Genomic DNA, 19,812 nt, shown 5'->3' with positions numbered 1-19,812 from the left:
GTAGATCATATGGTTGTCTGATTCAAAATGCCCAAAACCCAACCATTTCAATTCACTAATGCCTAGGATATCAGTCTTTATGCATTCCATTTCATTTTTGACAATTTCCAATTTTCCTAGGTTCATACTTCATACATCCCATGTTCCAAATTACTGGATGTCTGCAGCTGTTTCTCCTCAATTTATTGGGCCATATCAGCACATGGAGGTCCTGAAAGACTTACTTTATCCATATCATTAAGGTTGGTTCTACTCTGATGAGGCAGCTCTTATCCAGTCCTATTTTGAGAGCTTTCCAACCCAACGGGCTCATCTTCCTGCACTGTGTCAGACAATGTTTCCAAGCTATTCATAAAGTTGCCCAGTAATATGTCAGACAGTGTTTCTCTGCTATTCACACCCAGAGGCTGTTGAACACCCAGAGGCTACTCATAAGAAGGACTTGACGATCTGCTTTAGAAAAAGCAGCCATTAAAAACCTTGTGGAGCACTGCTCTACTCTGACACACATGGGGTTGCCATGTGGAGGTCACACCACGGCACCTGGTATGTTGGTATGCAAGAGAGAGAGACAAAAAGGGTCAAACTTTACAGAAAGTTGGAGATGTGGAATGGTGTCCTTGGAAGAAAAACAGAAACAGACTGACAGGAGTAAAATGGAAAGGCCATAGCTCTGGAGTGTTAAAGACTGAAGTTAGAATGCCAGCTGTGTTAACATTTGCTATGACATTAGCTTACCTCTCCAAGACTCAGTTTCCCCATTTGTAAAATGGAAATGATAATAACAATTTCACAAGGTTTTAATAAAACGAAATCACATCCATGGCAGGAGTTGGCACACAGACTATTATCAGAAAATATTAGCTTCCTTCCTTCCTGCCTCATGTTAAAACTCTTTCTGACCTTGAGAGCCACCAGAAGGGAAATCTGCTCCTTCCTGTTTTTATAACCACAATGGCAGCTGTACCACTGGATTTCTACGAAGTATCTGGCCCATGCTGCCAGGTTACTTTTCACAGACTTCCTGCTTCTCCTCACATGAGGAGCTTAAGCAGGTTGAGTCCTGTGGGAAGAGTGAATGACATTGAAATCCCCAAACAACTCAGTGAGCACTTCTGTAACAGGAAGATGCAGCATTTTAAGGATTCCCAGAAAAGGGCTGAGGATGTCTCCCCTCCTGCCCCAAATTCCCACACACATGATATAAATCAAAGGGGCAGCCAGATCAGCTCCTAATGCAACAATCAGACATGCTATAGCCGAACACTGGCACTTTTTGTTCTATGTGGCAGGGACTGTGAGCAATGCTGTTGGGAAAATGTGTTCCAGAGCTTTAAAATAAGTTTGAAAAACCACTGGCCCAGGTTCTTGAGGATAACCTGGTATTTTATATTTTTGGGAGTGTAGGAAGTGGGAGGAGTGGAGGGACTTTCCTTCAGAAACTCTATTGCACTCCCAGAAATTCCGGGTTCTCCTGAGCCAGCTGCCTGGAGGCTGTCCCACCCAAATGACAGCCCAGGGATGCTCTCTAGACAGCATAAAGGCAGATGTTACGTGGCTTTGGTCCTGTTTCAAGGCCTATGACTCATCAGGATGACTGAACCTCTCTGGCAAATAATGCAATTCCCTGAAGACTCTGTGAAGCCAAGAAGAAAACCCGGAGGTTTGCACATTTCCAGGACTTTCCTGGTACCCATCAGAAATGCAAATCTCATTGGCCCACCTTGGGCCTCAGAGATGGAGCAGTTGCTACTATCAAGCATTGGGAAGAGGTGAGGCAGGAGAAAAAAAGTGTGGAGGAAAGATACTTAGAAGTGGGTAGGTCAAAGCCTTTGCAATGGGTTAGCTGAGGTGGTTGGAGGCCATTATCTTCTGGCTCTGCTCAGAGTTATTTCTCTTCTCTTGAAACAATGAAATAACCAGCAATAAAGGTTTCTAACTACACCACCAGAGTCTTAAACTGTAAAGGCAGAATAGAGAGTGTTGGAAAGTGAATCAAAGGGCAACAGCCTATGGTGGTTTGGGATTAGACAGACCTAGGTTCAAGTCCCAGCTCTATCATTTATCAGCTGAATGACTTTGCACAGAATTCTCAGCCTCTTCAGGCTCAGTTTCTTCATTCATAAAATAAAATGAGAACATGATTATTGTTAGAATTAGGTGGGATAATCTATATCGATATATAAAAAGCTTAGCATTTAATGCCTGGCAATAAATAAATAATAGTTGCTATGGAGTCAAGTCGACTCCACCTCATAGGGACCCAATACATGTCATAAAATTCTGCTCCATGGGGTTTTCAATGGCTGGTTTTTCAGAAGTGGATTCCCAGGCCTTTCTTCTAAGGTGCCTCTGAGTGGACTTGAATGGGCAACCTTTCAGTTTTCAGTCAAGAGCATTAACCATGTGTACCACCCACAGACTCCAATGTCTGGCAATAGTATACACCTAATAAATGACTTCATACATATATGACTTCGTTCCAGCCCAGTTGGACTTTAAGTTTTTTTCTGAGTATGTGTTTCCTCATCCCACATCATGATTTTATCAGAGTCCCTGATCCCAGTTTCTCAATTTGTTACCCTTCTTAGACCACTTAGGATCTGAATCCTTGTCCTTGGACCCATTGCCCAAGGCCTTGCTCTTATTTGAGAAAGTATCTTAATACTAACTGCCCACAAAGATTTTTTTTCAAATTTCAGACACACTGGTTCCTTATCATGTCCAAAACACTGCCACACATTCTCTTGGAACCTCCATCATCACATATTGATGATCTGGACTGGGATCAAATATCATGATATCCCTTGCCCACCAGAAGTAAGCTCCCACATCAGCCCCAGCAGCTCATCACCTACCAGAAAATGAAGCCTCTCCACTGGGGAGATCTAGTCACAGATCTGGTTCCTCTTCCTACAGGCCAACTGTGCTCTACAGATTGCAGATACATGACATGGTAAACTTATAGGGGATTGTGGTAGTGGTTGGAGCTGGTGACCATGAGCCAGGCTTTTCTACTGAAGTGCCTCTGAGTGGACTTAGCCTCTTCTTTGTTACAGTGATCACTAAGGTTTCTTTCAGCTCAAAAATTCTGTGATGGGTAATTCTATTGCCTAGGTTACAGAGGCACCAGTTGACAGACCACACTTACTTCCTTTCTCTCTTCTGCCTTCAACCTTTGGTGAACAAGCCTGGGGTCATTGAATGAAACACTATAGGTGTGCTGAAAGTAAGTTGGAGTGATACAGTGGTGCCAGAAGCAATTATGCAACCAGTCGGGTTGTCATAGCCAAAAACTTTCTCAATTAAGGCAGAGCTATGCAGAGGATGTGATCCTACTCATGGTCCATTCATTCATTCATTTATCTAGTCAGTCAGCCAGCCAGCCAGAGATCAAATATACATCAAGCATTTCCAGGCTCCAGTGATAGGGCTATAAAGATGAGTAAAGCAAGACCTCTGCCTGAGGATGCTCATAGACTGTTCAGGATGCAGACAATCACAAAACAGTGTAACAAGTGCTGTGACAGAGGACCCTTCAAGGAGTAGCAGCAATGGGGAGAAACCTCTCCGTCGGGCCAGGATGGGGGTGGGTACATGGCAGGGGCAGAAGGAGATACTAGAACAAGTGACTTAAACTGAAGCTTCAAGGATGAGTAGGAACTGGCCATGTAGAAGGCAGAGAGCAAGGACAGCCTTTGCAAAGTCTTACAGGTGTTTACGATCCAGAGTCAAATCACTACAGTGGGAGGAAAGGGGTTTGTTCTTAGTGATAAACAGAAGGAGATGAGTCTAGAGAAACAGGCCAAGGCCAGATTAGGAAGGCTTCTGTGTTAAGCTAAGGTGTTTCAACTTTATTTCATGGACTGTGCAGGGATACTGGTTTAAGAACCTCTAAAATGTTATTGCGTGGCAGTGGTATCGGGCACAGGAGCAAACAAACACCTGTTGGCTTTTGGCTGTGTTGTTTTTTGGGGCCACTGAGTTAATTTCAACCCATAGCTACCTCATGTAACAGAATAGAACTGCCTCATCAGCTTTTCTAGGCTGTAATTTTAATAAGAGTAGATCTCTAGATCTTTCTCCACAAAGCCACTGAGTGTGTTCAAACTTTCAGTTAGTCGTTGAGCACTTTTTCACCAAACTTTTGGTTAGCAGCTGAGCACTCAACTGTTTGCACCACAAGAGCTCCTTTTTTTTTTTTCCTGTGCAGAATTTAAACTCTAGATTCCCCTCTTAGCTCAGCCAGTCTTCCCTTTAGGGAGTCCACCATTGCATGTGGTAGTCTTGGTGCAGTGAAGAAGCTCAATAAATAATTTTTGCTATATTAACCAGTTGCTGTTGAGTTGATCTGACTCCCGGCACCCCTATGTGTACAACTGTGCTCTGTAGGGTTTTCAATGGCTAGTTTTTAGAAAGTAGATTGTCAGGAATTTCTTTCAAGGAGCCTCTGGGTGAACTCGAACTTCTGACCTTTTGGTTGACAGCTGAGTACTTTAAGTTTTTCCATTTTAGAGTTGGATCACAGAAGAGGGTGCAGTTTGGTGATTTCCTTGTCTATTTTTCTCACTCTTAAATACCTGTGCTTGGCACATAGTAGGTGCTCAATAATATTTGTTGTATAAATGAATAAACAACAAATAGATAGGAGGCATACCCTTAATAGAAACGTCATGTGAGTACAACAATCTTCAATCACCCCATCCATAGAATGGCTCCTACCACCAAAGTAGATCTCCATTAGATTTTGGCAGGGATGAATTCGGGTCAGACAGAGGACCACAGCTCTGTGCCCAGGTTTTTGGCTTTTACTATTGTACACTCAGCTCTAGAAAAGTAACAGAGCATTATCTCCATCATTTAATGCTGACACATTAATAAAATAATTAAAAAAAAAAACCTCATGGCTGTCGAGTCGATTACGACTCATAGTTACCCCTTCTTCGGTTTTCAAGGCGATATCACCATGGAAGTAGATTCCCCAATCTTCCTTCTGAGGAGTAGCTGGTGGGTTTGAACCGCCAGCCTTCTGGTAAGCAGTCAAATGCCTTAGGCACTACACCACCAGAGCTCCTTAATAAGATAATAGGCAAAGATAAAGGAGGGATAGTGGAGCTGATTTACTCTATTTATGCAGTTGTGTTACCCTCAACTTTAAGTAGCCCTGCTGGTGCAGTGGTTAAGCACTCAGCTGCTAAGCAAAATATCTGTGGTTTGAATCCACTAGCTGCTCTGCAGGAGAAAGATGTGTCAATCTATTTCCGTAAAAATTTCAGCCTTGGAAACCCTGTGGAGCAGTTCTCCAGTTGCTATGAGTTGGAATCAATTCAATGGCATTAGGTTTACCCTCAACTTTAATCCTTGGAAGGTTATTGAGAGGACAGGAGATAAGAAAAGAAGGAACACAGTTCCTGGCACATGTTATGTGCTCAAAGATATTGACTAGTCTCTTACTGAAGAAGGTAAGGGCTCAAAAAAATAGCAGCTTTACTCTCATTTCAGAGCTGAGGAAACTATAGATTTTCTCAAGGACACAGAATCTGAACCCATTTCTGCCTGATTCCAAAGTCCATGCCCTTTCCACCCTGCTGCTTTTGAAAAGACAGACAGACAGCACTGGGCACGTACTGAGTACAGATGGGTTGACATAATGAAGTGCAGGAGATGAAGAGTACCACGTCTATCAGGGACATCAAAAGCAGCCATACCCCCTCTGGTGTTGGCAAAATGATGAACTCCAGCGTGAGACAACCAGGTTCCTTCTTCTAAAGTCCAGTTTTCACTGAGGTCCATGCTTGCAGCAAGTCCCTGGTATGTGCAGCTCTCAGATCAAGTGGAATTGCCTGAAATAAATAATAAGCATTAAAAAGATACATGAATTCCTATTGATGCTTTCATTGAAGGGGAAGCTTTCTTGAAGTAAAGTAGTCCGTTTCCACTTCATTACATTTCTTTAGCATGCAAAAGCCTATTGTCAAGAGCCAGACATGTTCTGAACATGAGCCTTTTCAAGCTATGAAGCGTGGTTTTCCTCTCCATTCAGTTAGCAAATGTCTATTGAGCACCTACTACATGCCAAGTTTGGGGCAAGGAACTTGCTATGTTCTGCATGCTTTATAGGATCCTAGAAGGGTGACACAAATGGTTTAGTGTTCAGCTACTAACCAAAAGGTTCATGGTTCAACTTCACCCAGAAGTACCATGGAAGAAAGATCTGGCAATCTACTTCCAAGAGGTCACAGCCATTGAAAATTCCGTGAAACACAGTTTTAGTCTGCAACACATAGAGTTTCCATGAGTTGAAATAGACTTGACAGCAACTGGTTAAAATTTCAGTGCAGAATACAGTGAGATCTCAATTTTATAAAAATAAATAGTTATATACACATATCTATGTCAAGAAACAGAACAGAAAAATTTGAACTAAAAAGTTGAACATAACTATCATTTATTAAAATGAATTGCTCTAAATTTTCCTCTTTGTAATTTTCTGTATTTTCCACAATAAGTATTATTACTTTTTTAGTCTAAAATATGGAAGGAAGGTTGGGCAATCTACTTCTGTAGTGATACTGCCTTGGAAACCCAAGGAGGGGTTGCTATGAGTCGGGTCTGACTCAACAGCATACAACAACAACAAAACAACAGTCTAAAATAAGTGTATAATAAATATGATTTAAAGGAAAATCTGAGGGTCAAGAGAGAATGTGGAGACAAATTTTCCATTTTTTCTTGAAAACTAAGATAGCAAGGCACATGTCATGAAGGCTTTTGGTTTTTGCAAAAAGGTCATCCCACCCCACTGGCCACCTTTCAGAAGGGCAGCCTGGGGAATCTCTATATCTGGGTAGATTACTAACAGTGGCCAAACTTTTGCCCATATTTAGAGATCTAAATAACATCCTGCATAGAACAAGTCCTCAAATGAAAGTGGTTGAATAATTGAACATGACTGTGACACAGAGTGGGTCATCCACCATGGCAGAAATCCTATCAGCCTAATTAGGACGGGTACCGATTATCATTTGTTATCAGACCAGCTAGCTTGATTGGGTCTCTAGAATGTTGTTCAAGTTGTTCTGCAGGTTCCTGAGCTGCTTGCCTGACTGCAGACTTGGTGGATTAACATATTGCCTTTTAAATTTCTGCCCAGAGAAGGGTGGTAGTCATGGAGGACTGCAAAAAACAAACAAAAATTCCTGATAAAATAGGAGGTGTCAGGGATATACTGGACTTTATAGAGTATTGGTTTGCAAGGGATTTGTGCTCAATTCAAGCACCTAACATTTAAGAAGGAAATCCTAGATCAAATTGACTATAAAACCAGTTGCCATTGAATCTCTCCCAACTCATGGAGAACACATGCATGTGAGAGTAGAACTGTGCTCCATAGGTTGCTCATTGGTTGATTTTTCTGAAGTAGATCACTTGGCCTTTCATAGGAGGTACCTCTTGGTAGACTCAAACCATCAACCTTTAGGTCAGCAGCCAAGTGAATTAATTGTTTGCACCACCCAGGGACTCCAGAGTGAAGATACCACAATTCAATAGTGAGAACACTGGACTTACTAATAAATCCAGATTTTAGCCTAGATTCTGGCACTTACTAACCACCATGGTGACTTTGGGCAAGTCAATTTCTCTGTCTATGCTTAATTTTTTTCATTTTAAATATAGGGATTCAGACTAGATGCTACCAAAAACCTGTTCAGGCTTTTAAGATGGGCATCCCATAGTCATATGTGTTTTACATACAAAGGTAGCCTATTCACCCACTGTCAGAGGATCTGGAAAGCTGTGTTATTTACCCATTAACAGGCATCAACCTCAGCATGTGAGAGGTGGTTGGTTGGGGCTGAAAGCAGTCTACCATTGGAACAAGATGTTTTACATGCAAAACTAAAAACATGGAATAGAAAAAAAATCCTGGATCATCATCATTTAGTCAAATTAGCTAAATACTCAACATTTTGTATCTTCACTGAGTATGACATAACATTAAAAATAATACTCTTGCTATTGTTGTGTGCCGTTGAGTCAATTCTGACTAGTAGCAACCCTGTATGACAGAGTAGAATTGCTCCACATGGCTTCCTAGGCTGTAATGTTTATGGGAGCAGATCGTCAGATCTTTTCTCCTGTGGAGCAGCTGGTGGCTTTGAACCTCTGACCTTGAGGTTAGCAGCTGAGCACTTAACTATTGTGACACCAGGGCTCCTATACAATAATACTATACCCTTGAAAAGTAATGTTCATCTACAGTATATTGGTAATTCAAAATAACTTCATTCATCCTTATATCATCCTTGAGAAATGAGTTGGAGATTCTAATAGCTTTGTTTGACAAAAATAGTGTTTGCTGATTAATTCCAGAGTGGTTTTCCAAGTAGATCCCCCATTCCTCCAGCCGCTCACCGGCCCTAGGAAACAAACTTGCAAGATGATATCTTCTGGGTGTATGAGGTTATACTCTCACATCCACACATCTATTTTATTAATCTAAACTACATAGGTTCATGTTGAGTGTTTTATTAACACCAATCTGAAAACCCTGCTGGTTTCTGCAATGCTTGAATTTCATGCCTGGGCTTAGGAAAGCCAGAAACAAAATGTGAAATGAAATTGCATCAAACACAAGTACTGCAAGGAAGACTTCAATCAGTCACATGTTACTGACACTCCAACACCATCTCTTCAGTCACAGAAAGCCCCCAAGTTGCCATGAAACTCTGGAGCCTAGAAAACACTTTACGGATGCCTGGTCAAATAAAACCACTTATTCAGGTAGTTATATATACATACACATACATATATATCTATATCTATATCTATATCTATATCTATATCTATATCTATGTCTATATATATGTATGTATATATGCACATATATATATATATATATAAAGTGTTTAACATTTATCCGAGTCAAAACTCTATCAAAGACTAAGTGCATGAAGAAGAAGAAACTGAAAAGAAAAATGTAATGCAAGTATTGGGCCAGAAGGTGAGGAAATGTTATCCTCCGAAGCAGTACATGGCAGCTCAAACACTAATATGTGTGATAAGGTGGGAAGGGGTGAGTGGGAAAACCTACTGAGAACTTATGATTGTTATTCTGACTCTGATTATTGATTTTTTAGCACTAAGCTTCCTGCATGGATGAACACTATAGTTTATGGAATACTGGGAGCCTAGTGGCTAAGACACTTGCCTGCTAACCAGACGGCTGGCGGTTCAAACCCACCAGCCACTCCTCGGAAGGAAGGTTGGGCAATCCTACTTCCGTAGTGATACTGCCTCGGAAACCCAAGGAGGGGTCGCTATGAGTCAGGGCCGACTTGACGGCACATCACAACAACAACATGAACACATAAAGGAGCTCTGCCGGTACAAAGTGGTTAAGACATTCAGCTGCTAATCAAAAGGTCAGCACTTTGAACCCATCAACCACTCCATGGGAGAAAGATGAGGCAGTCTTCTATAAAGATTTACAGCCTTGGAAACCCTATGGTACAGCTCTACTTTGTCCTACAGGGTTGCTCTGAGTCAGAATCAACTTGGTGGAAATGGGTTCAAACACATAATAGGTTTGGTAGCCAATGGATAAGCGCTGGACTGCTAAATGAAAAGTTGGCAGTTCAAACCCACCAGCCACTCCACAGAAGAAAAGACCTGGTGATCTACTCCTGTAAAGATTAAGGAAAAAAAAAAAAAAAAAACTCACAGCCATCAAGTCATTCATAGCAACTTCTCACTCACAGTGACCCCCTTACCAAGGTTGTAAATCTTTATGGAAGCAAATCTCATCTGTCTTCCACAGAGCAGCTGATGGGTTGGAACAACTGACTTTTTGGTTAATAGCCAAATGCCTTAACCACTATACCACCAGAGTTCTTTACAGATTAAGAAGTTCCATGAGATAGTTCTACTCTGTCCTAATGGGTCACTATGAGTCAGAACAGATTTGACAGCAGGCAACAATAACAACATGAACACATAGCAGGCATTTAATAAATATTGGCTGATTGAATGGATGAATGAATGAATGATTCAAAGTTTGGAATGATGGGTGTGGGTGCAAACTCTAGGAATGACATCCCATTAAGCTCCAATGGAAGATCAGTCTATCCTAATAGGATGATGCTCCCTTGAGACAAGCCCAGTATAGCTTTGGACTGAAGGAGGCTTGGTTCTCTGGTTTCCCTAAGACCAGAATTCTCCTGACTGACATATCTTCCTTTCTTATGGAACTTCCTCTAGAGCAAGCCCTCTAACCAGATGCCTGAACCAAAAACCTGGCCATCTTTGAATGACTGACCACATCATGCATCCAATCAATCAACAAGCTTTGTGCATTCTAACTTCCAAAACTCCCAAGAATCCAATTGAATCTCTCTGTTTCCATTGTCTCAGGCTTCATCCAGCTTCCATCATCTCTTATCCAGATACTACAAAGACTTCAGTGGATTCCAGATCTGCCTCCTCTCCAGCCCATTCTTACACCTTAGTTGTAATAGTATTTCTAAAGCACAACTCTGATTAAAATACACCAGTGATTCATTACTCCCAGGAGAAAATCTGGGTCAGTTAACATGGCATATAAGGTCCAACTACAGCCAAGTATATGCAATCCTTCAATAAGCTCTCCTCTTTTGTCCTTTGTAATTCAACCATTCTTAGAGCTCCAGCTAGATTGTTCTTCCTGCCCCACCCTCTTCATCTTGATAACTACAACTCATTCTTCACACCTCATCTTAGGTGTTAGATGTTCCTTAGAAGCTCCTGTAGTCCCTTGTTACAGCATTCACCACATGGTATTGTAGTTGTCTGTTAATATATCTACATAGTTCATAGTGTATAAATTTCTTGAGAGCCGAGATCCTGCCTTACTATATATGTACCCCTGGTATTACACAGGGTCTGTCACAAGACAGACACAAAATATATACTTGTTGAAAGAATGAATATGTGCATGATTGGTCATATTTGGTATAAGCGTGTCTCAGCTCAACATGTCCATGTGGAAGGTGTTCTATTTGCAGCCTCACCCACCTCCTCTGCTTCTTTGGCAATTCCTCCACCCAGTAACCACACCCTATCTGCTTCTGCTTTCTGCCCCCATTCTGACCTCCTCATCCAGTCTAACTCGCTGAAATTTCCCACCTATGCTCCCACTTCGACCTACATACCTGCCCCTCTGCCCACCATCCCACTAGAATCCCTGGTACTCATATAGCCACCTCCCTCACCATGTCTGAGATGAAACTACACTTCTGAATACTCACAGGAGATACTTGCTTTCTTGGTGCAGCCAAACCACACCTAGAGTTCTAATTGAAACTTCCAGAGCTATTTCTGGCAGGAAGGCTTGATCTTGAAATACAAGTTAAGTTGATTCTGACTCATAGTGACCCCCATTAGGTTTCCGAAGCAGTAAATCTTTACGGAAGTAAATTACCCCCTCTTCCTTCCATGAAGTTGCTGGTGCATTGAAACTGACAACCTCTGGTTAGCAGTCAAATGCCTTGAGAAGGAATTGATTAACTAGAAGTGCCATATTTGGGGAATTGGTGGCATGTTTCATCAGTGAGTCACACAACCAACTACTGGTTCTAAAATATATAAACACTCCCACAGTCCACTTACTGATAGCTTATATTATAAACCAAACTATACATATATATATACATATTGATTTACAAAAAGAATTCATTAATTCATTTGATAAATATTTACTTGGTATTTCCTATGTACTAGTCACTGTGCTCAATGCTGGGGATAGAAAGAATAAATAATGCCTCTTCTTTCAAGAAGTTTTCAAACTTATACCAAAAAACCAAACTCACTGCCATCGAGTTGATTCCGACTCATAGTGACCCCTCCTTGGGTTTCCAAGGTGGTATCTCTATGGAAGTTGATTGCCCAGTCTTCCTTCTGAGGGGAGATGAATAACTGAAGAAATCATTACTGAACAATGTGCTAAGTTCAGGCATAGAACTATACATGAGGTAAACCAGGGATCTGCAAATAGTAATAGAATCTGAAAGATGGAAGGAATTTTAAGACCTTTTGTCTAACCTTCATTTTATAAAAGACTCCCCAGTATGTGGTGTAGTGCCTAAGGCACTTGACTGCTAACCAGAAGATTGGTGGTTCAAACCCACCAGCCACTTCTCAGAAGGAAGGTTGGGCAATCTACTTCCATAGTGATACTGCCTTGGAAACCCACGGAGGGGTCGCTATGGGTTGAATCCGACTGGACAGCACATAACAACAAAAACAACAACAATATATGTCTATATAGCCTATACTTAAATATTACCAGTGATAAAGAGCTCACTTCCTCCCCTGGCATCACATTACATTTGTGAACACCTCTGTTAAAAATTTCAGTTTAAATTCTCAACGAAATATTGATATTCACCAGCAATCAGTCTTCAGTGCTGCTGAGTTACTCCAAGACCTCTTGTCCCTTATTTTGCCCTTCAAAGGCTGCTTGAAGGTGAGATAGTCTTCCACAGACATCAAGATTTCACCTCAGCTGTGATGCCCTCTTAACCTCACAGAGCTTGACCTTCTTCTTCAGTGTGTCAGTAATCAGAAGGAATGTTCCATCTTGGTTCCAGGCAGAGGTGTAAATCTATCTGGCAACACTCAGAGGACAAACCAGACAACTAATTGAAGCAGGACAGGGAAGAAGTCACACAATGGGATCTTCCTCCTCCACCAGGAATACCTGGTTAAGATTTCCATCATCTAGATCTGGCCTAGTGTTACATACACAGGAAAATTCAAATCATAGGTGACTTCATGGACCACAATAGAATGGAGGAAAACTTCCTTTTGGGCTGTGCCAAGGGCTTGGCTCTGATGATGAGTTTTAATTCCTAAACTTGGAAAGTTGTTTTCCTTTTAGCTCCAAATAGTCTCACTGAAACTTGATAACCGTATCAGGGTATACACCTGAACTCTAATTCAAGTGATAAAATCCAGTCACATTTATAAGACAAACCTGATTGGAAGAGAGGGACACTCTAAGTATCCATTGTGAAAGAAAGTAACTCATTCCATGAATAAAAAGATGTGAAATGCTAGAGGGAGAGAGTCTTCTTCAGTCAGAATCCCTAATGGTTAGAGAGTTGAGATAATTATTCTTGTTTCCAAGACTTCTTACCAGTTTTGTAGAATTGGAAACTTTGAGAAACCTGAAAACCATTATTTCAAATTGGCTTTTCCAACAACAGTGTTTGTGAAACTACTGTGGAATTTATTGATGTTAATATTTTAAGTATTCCTATAAATAATTTATGCTACTATGCTCTAAGGAGTTGTGGCAACAAGCATATTTTTAGGAAATCTAATGAAGTTATAAAATTATGAGGTCCTTTGCAGAACTTTCAGTGACTCAGGTTTTCCATCTTTAAAGTCAGTTCATTGAGACCAAATTTCCTCTACCATAAAATCTTCCCAGGTGGAGTTATTTCCTTTTCCTTTGTGCTTCTCAGAATTTTTTATATTCCATTAGGACAGTGTTTTTCCATTGGATGATAATACTGTCTTTTTAAGGTGATTGTCTTCTCCACTGGAAGATGATCGATCTCCTTAGAACCAACTCATGTCTTATCTGCTCATCCGTTCTCACTGTTAACATAGTGTCTGGCCAGACTAGGGCTCGGACAGTGCTTGTTGGATGAATGAGGACCACCTCACTTATAGCTGAGAAACTCAAGTGAGTCTGTATCTGCAAACTCTTCCTATAATGAAGAGTTAAATCAGCAATCATAACAAAAACTTTGTGCTCAAATTTTGCCTCCCTGAGAGCATAATGCTCAAGGACACACTGATGAGAAAAGAAAAATGAAAAGAAATATTTCAGGACAACTGGCTTTTCATGTGATTTGAGATCTTTTAAATTGACCCTGGACAAATTACTTTACCTCCCTGGAGCTCAGTTACCTAGTGCATGAAATAAAGCTCATAAAACTTACTATTTTATCTTCAACAAGGTTTTGTGAAAATCAAATGTCAACTGGAGAATCATCAGAACAGTACACAAAAGTATAACATGGTTTCAACAAATTTGCTTACAGACCTTACTGGACATGCAGAATTGAATTCCAATTTGGAGTTGCCCAACTTGGCAGGTACCATGTGGGAGGCAGCATATATGTAGTGGGTAAGAGCAAAGACTTGGGCACAGATCTGGATTCAAATCATGGTATACCAGGAGTATGTGTTTTTCCCGTCTATAATATGGGGTCATTTCACACACTTTGTAGGGTTATTGTAAGATTAAATAAGAAATGTAGAAATGTACCTGGTACAGTTCCTGGTCAATAATAAAAACTCATCATTATTAAATCTTGAAATAAACACACTTTGAAAATGACTTAGCTCCATCCACAAACCTCTTTCTATGTGGAAACAGAACGAACTGTGAGGACGTACTAGGTAGCAGCTACGAAGGGCTGCTGGTTAGAACACACTTCCCTGGGGAAGGATACATGTGAAAAGTGAGTAAGAGCACAAAAGTCAATCAGTTGTTGTGTGCCTGCTCTAGAAAGGGAGGAGGCGTATGTAGGGGAACTAGGCAGGAAAGAACAATGGAGAGGAAGAGGTAAGGAAAGTTCCATAAGGACTTGCTGAGACACAGCTCTAAACCATGCCACCTGGGTGTGGAATGTTGGCAAACTACAGGAGAGGATTAAGTGGTTCTATCTGAGAAAAGGAATTGGGCAGCAGTCTTTGAGGCAGAGACAAAGAGCCAGACTGAAATAAATTTCCCCAGCTCTGATTATGAACCAAGAATAGAATATTGACGTGGGCCCCACAGCAAAGTTCTGTTGCTCACACACAGATCTTTACCTCCATACTGTGCAAGGGAAAATACAAGAGGTACCATCTAACCAAGTGCTGTCCAACAGAAATAGAATGTGAACCATGGATATAATTTTAAATTTTCTAATAACCATGTTGAAAAGAACTAAAACAGGTAAAGGTGTTTTTAATAATATGTTTAATCTGATCCACTATTTTCAAAATAGTATTTTAACATATAATCAATGTAAAACATGATTAGTAAGAATGTGAGATTTTTTTTTCTCATCTTCAGAATACAGTATATATTTTCACTACATTTCAATTTCGATCAGCCACATTTCAAGTGCTCCAGGGCCACATAAGACCCAGATCTAATCCCAAAGCAGAACAAAATTATGTTCTCCAAACAGTCTAGGCAGGTAAGACCTTCTAAAAACTTAGATCTTAAACCCAGAAAGGATCTTTGGAGATGTTCAGAGTGCAGGAGCCATCTACACATTCCTGACACGTTTTTCCTTAGCACTTTTGTTTGAATTTGAGCAGTTTCACATCCATTTGAAATCCATTTGCCAATTTAACATTTACTATGCTGATTTAGTCTTGACCTGGAGAGGTGCATGTTCTAGCCATTCTACTGTTCTAAGGGAAACTGTTTTACCTATATCTTCCCCTTCAATTCCAAGGCAATTTTATGCTCCCTACTTCCCTCCACTTCACACTGGGCCAGCTGATCAGACAAGGGATGGGCACTTGACTCCATGAACCATTCAATTCATCTAGGGATGTGGAGAACTCCTCCAAACAGGGACAGATCATTGTGGACCAGGTGGACCAATCAGATCTTCTGTCAGGAGTGTAGTCACAGAATCAGTCAGCTGATGGGGAGAGGCCTCAGGAAACACATTCAGAAAAGAAGCAGAGAGAGTAGTTGAGTCACTTAAGTTCAGATAAAAACCAGCTGACACTGAATTGATTCCAACTCATGGAAACCCCACATGAGTCACAGTAGAATTATGCATCATTGGATTTTCATTGGTTGATTTTTCTGATGTAGATCACAAGTCTTTCTTCCAAGATGCTTCCAGGTGGACTTGAACCTTCAACTTTTCAGTTAGCAGGTGAGTGTACTAACTGTTCCCACCATCCAGGGACTCCAAGGGAAGATAAAACAAACAAACAAACAAACTCATTGCTGTCAAGTAGTTTCCAACTCATAGCAACCCCTCCTTAGATTTCCAAGGCAGTATCTCTATGGAAGTAGACTGCCCAATCTTCCTTCCAAGAAGTGGCTGGTGGGTTTGAACTGCCAGCCTTCTAGTTAGCAGTCAAATGCCTTAGGCACTATGCCACCAGAGCTACTCCAAGGGGAGATAGAGCTACAATAATATTGGGTTTCCTGTCATTCATTAGGCTTCTTCCAGTACAGTTTTGGGTGGGGGTGAAGTAGCTCTGGTAGCGTAGTGCCTAAGGCACTTGACTGCTAACCAGAAGTCTGGCTGTTCAAACCCACCAGCCACTCCTCGAAAGGAAGATGGGGCAATCTACTTCCATAGTGATAGTGCCTTGGAAGCCCAAGGAGGGGTCGCTATGAGTCGGGTCCGACTCCACAGCACATAACAACAACAACAACAAGTAGGTCAAAATAGTTCCTCTATCTGTTTTCCACATCAGGCTTCCAAAAGTCATTTCATTTTAGCAAAGCAGTTCTCCAGATGAAAGAAGTTTGAAAGCTTCCTACTGCAGGGTCTAAAAATAATCCTGGTTCCTCAGGCTCTGATGGAACCTTCCAGTGTCTACATTCCAGGCTCCTGAGGCCCAGCTGTTTTGTTGTTCCTGGTTTTCCATGAAATTCTCATCTTTCTTATGGTCATTACTACTTTATTAGAATCCCTTATGACATGAAGGAGACTGACTGAGTTTCTATACCTTTCAACAAAAATGTCTAACACAGATCTGGCTACTTATACACATGTTTAAGCAAAGTTTGAAGTCCCCTCTGGACTCGTTTGCACTCAGTCTTATGCCAACACTTAGCCTGACAGAGAAGTGAGGAATTACTTTGGGCTTCGTACCTAAGTAATTATATTCTGAAAAGAACTCATCACAGTGGCCTACTGGGGACCCTTTTAAGCTTCGTATTATCTACAGCAGTGGCTCTCAACCATGATGGCACATTAGAACCACCTGGGGAACTTAAAATATGCTGATGCCAGGCCCTTCTCCAGATCTATTCAGTCAGAATCTCTGGGTGCAAGTCCCTAGAAATCAGTAATTTTTAAAAGCTCTGCAAGTAATTCTAATGTGCACTGTGGTTGAGATCCACTGATATGTAAGACATGTACTCATATAGGCTTGGAGACTCAGGCAGAGAAATTCATATTGTTATTAATTATAGAAGAAATCTTTTTGTGTGTGTATGTGTGGGAAATTAATAAATAGTGAGGAATGATCCAAAGTGAAAAGCCTCACTCATCAATAGTGCCCCGATAGTCCCACTCCCTGCAAGTAACTTTTAGCTTCTGGTGTGCCGTTCCAAGTTCCTGGGTGGTTAAATGGTTAAGTACATGACTACTAACTGAAAAGTTGATGGTTTGGACCCACTCAAAGTTTCCTTGGAAGATTGACCTAGTGATACACCTTGAAAGCCCTATGGTACAGTTCTACTCTGCACACATAGGTTGCCCTGAGTTATGCACTGGTAACTAACAGCAATAAAAGCAATATAAATATATATGTGTGTTTGTTTATATTTATACAAATGAACTTATACCACACATATTTTTTTTTTCTTCTCTAAGATGAACTTTTTCTCTTACAAATATATCTTGGTTATTAGCCAAACAATTTTGGCAGGTTTTGGGGGTCACTTACTTTCTCAAATAATAAACCAAATTGTAAAGCTAAAGTAATTAAAACAGTGTGATAATGTTGCTGGAAAAGACAAACTATTTTCTAACATAGAATAAAAGTTCAAAAATAATAAATGAAATTGACTTGGTATTTGAAAAAGTTGCCATTTAAATCAGTGGGGAGAAAAAGAAAAGCGAAAAACTAAAAAACAAAACAATAAAAGAAGAAAAAAACAAAAAACCAGTGGGGAAAGGATAGATTATTCAATAAGTGGTATTGTGATAAGTAGTTATGTATTTTTTTTAAAAAAAGTGAATTTTTATTGTATTCTTCTTTCACACTACATATAAAAATAAATCCAAGATAAATAAAAAGATCTAAACAATACAAGCAACTCTCCAAGACTGTTGAAAGAAATAATTTTATAAGTTTGAAGTGGGAAAATTTTTATTAAAAAGATATAAAATCTAGAAGCCATAAAATAAATGATTTGATTACATAAAAAATTTTTTAAATTCTCCAAAATGAAAGACACAATAAAGAAAAATAAAATAAAAATGAGAGATTGGAAGGCAATATTTATAACATGTATAACAAAAATTAAATACATACTAAAAATAGTTTCTGTGTATCAACAAGAAAATGACAATCCAACAGAATGATAGGCAAGGCTATGAAGTGGTGATGAGCAGAAAAACAAATAAATATGAACCATAAATATATGAAAAGTTGTTCAATTTTAATAGTCAGAGAATGCAAATGAAAATAATGCTGATATATCATTTTTTCACATATCAGATTAGCAAAATACTTTTAATGATTGAGTAATAGCAAGAGATGATGACTATTTGAAGAAGCAGATATTCACATACTTTTGGTATGAAAGTAAACTGGCAGTTTTTAAAGGGCAATTTGGCACATCCTTTAATATAAAAATTCATATGTTCTTTGATCCAGCAATTTCACTTCTAAGTACATTACTACAGAATAAAATTGCAAAACAAGTGGCACAAAGATATATATTAAACAGTATTCTTTGTAATCAGAAAAAAAGGAAACACTTGAATGCCCTTAATAATGGTTGAATAAAATAAGGTATATTCTTATGGCAAGTCCTATGCAGCTATTAAAAAATATAATGTGATTCTGTAAGAACTGATATGAAAAGATATGACAATATGCAAATTATAAAAAGCCAGTTTCAAGTGCAAAACAATTTATAAGTAAGATTTAATGTGTGTGAAAGAAAGAAAGAAACACACATATACACTTATAATCACATAGAAAAAGGGTTAAAAGGAATAGCAAACATTTAATAGTGATTACTTCCAGGAAAGGAAATGAGATTTCATACTTGAAGGAAATTTTCATTCAATACTACACCCTTCATATATATTTTTCAATTTTCACAATGCATCTGTTAATTTTGTAGTTTTTAAGATGATAAAAAATATTTTTTCTCACTTTTAATTTGTGATTTTTAAATTTATCTTCCTTTCTTATGTTTATTGGTCATCTTTATTTATTTTTCTCTGAACTGCTTGTTCATGTACTTTGCCCATTTTTACTCAATTTCTTTTTCTTATTGAAAGTACTATTAAGAATTTAAGAGAGAGCAATATACTATTAAGAAACAGAGATTCCCCCCCACACACACACACACACACACTGATTTAACTAAAATCGCAAAACTAGTTAACAAAGTAACTGAGTATCTTCCTCAGGCTTTTTAAACTAAAACATTTGTTTCTTTAGTGGTCTGAGGTCAGATAAAAATCAAGGACAGAGATCTTTCTAGATGGAATCCTCTATTTCTCCACATCATCTTAGGAGCTTGATCTAGGTTGGCATCTGTACAATTTACAATTCTCAGACTTAGATACTATAAATTATTATTATCCCTCAAAGCTCTATGGGTTAACCTGGGGTCTCTTATAAAGTTGCAGTCAGATAGTAGCTGTCTGCATCTGGAGACATCTTTCCTCACATACCTGGAGCCTGAGGTTCAATGGTTGGAGAAACTGGGGCTATTTGGGCTTTTCACCACGGACTTTCTTCACATAACTAGCTTGGGCTCTATCTCAGCATGGTGGTCTCAGAGAATTGGCTGTGGTTCTCTGGAACCAGCTTGTGCCCACTTGT

The sequence above is a fragment of the Orycteropus afer genome, unplaced genomic scaffold (genome assembly GCF_000298275.1).
Source record: "Orycteropus afer afer isolate SDZICR_OR568_19922 unplaced genomic scaffold, OryAfe1.0 scaffold00047, whole genome shotgun sequence".
In the NCBI taxonomy this organism is placed as follows: domain Eukaryota; kingdom Metazoa; phylum Chordata; class Mammalia; order Tubulidentata; family Orycteropodidae; genus Orycteropus; species Orycteropus afer.
This window is presented reverse-complemented; position numbering follows the sequence as displayed.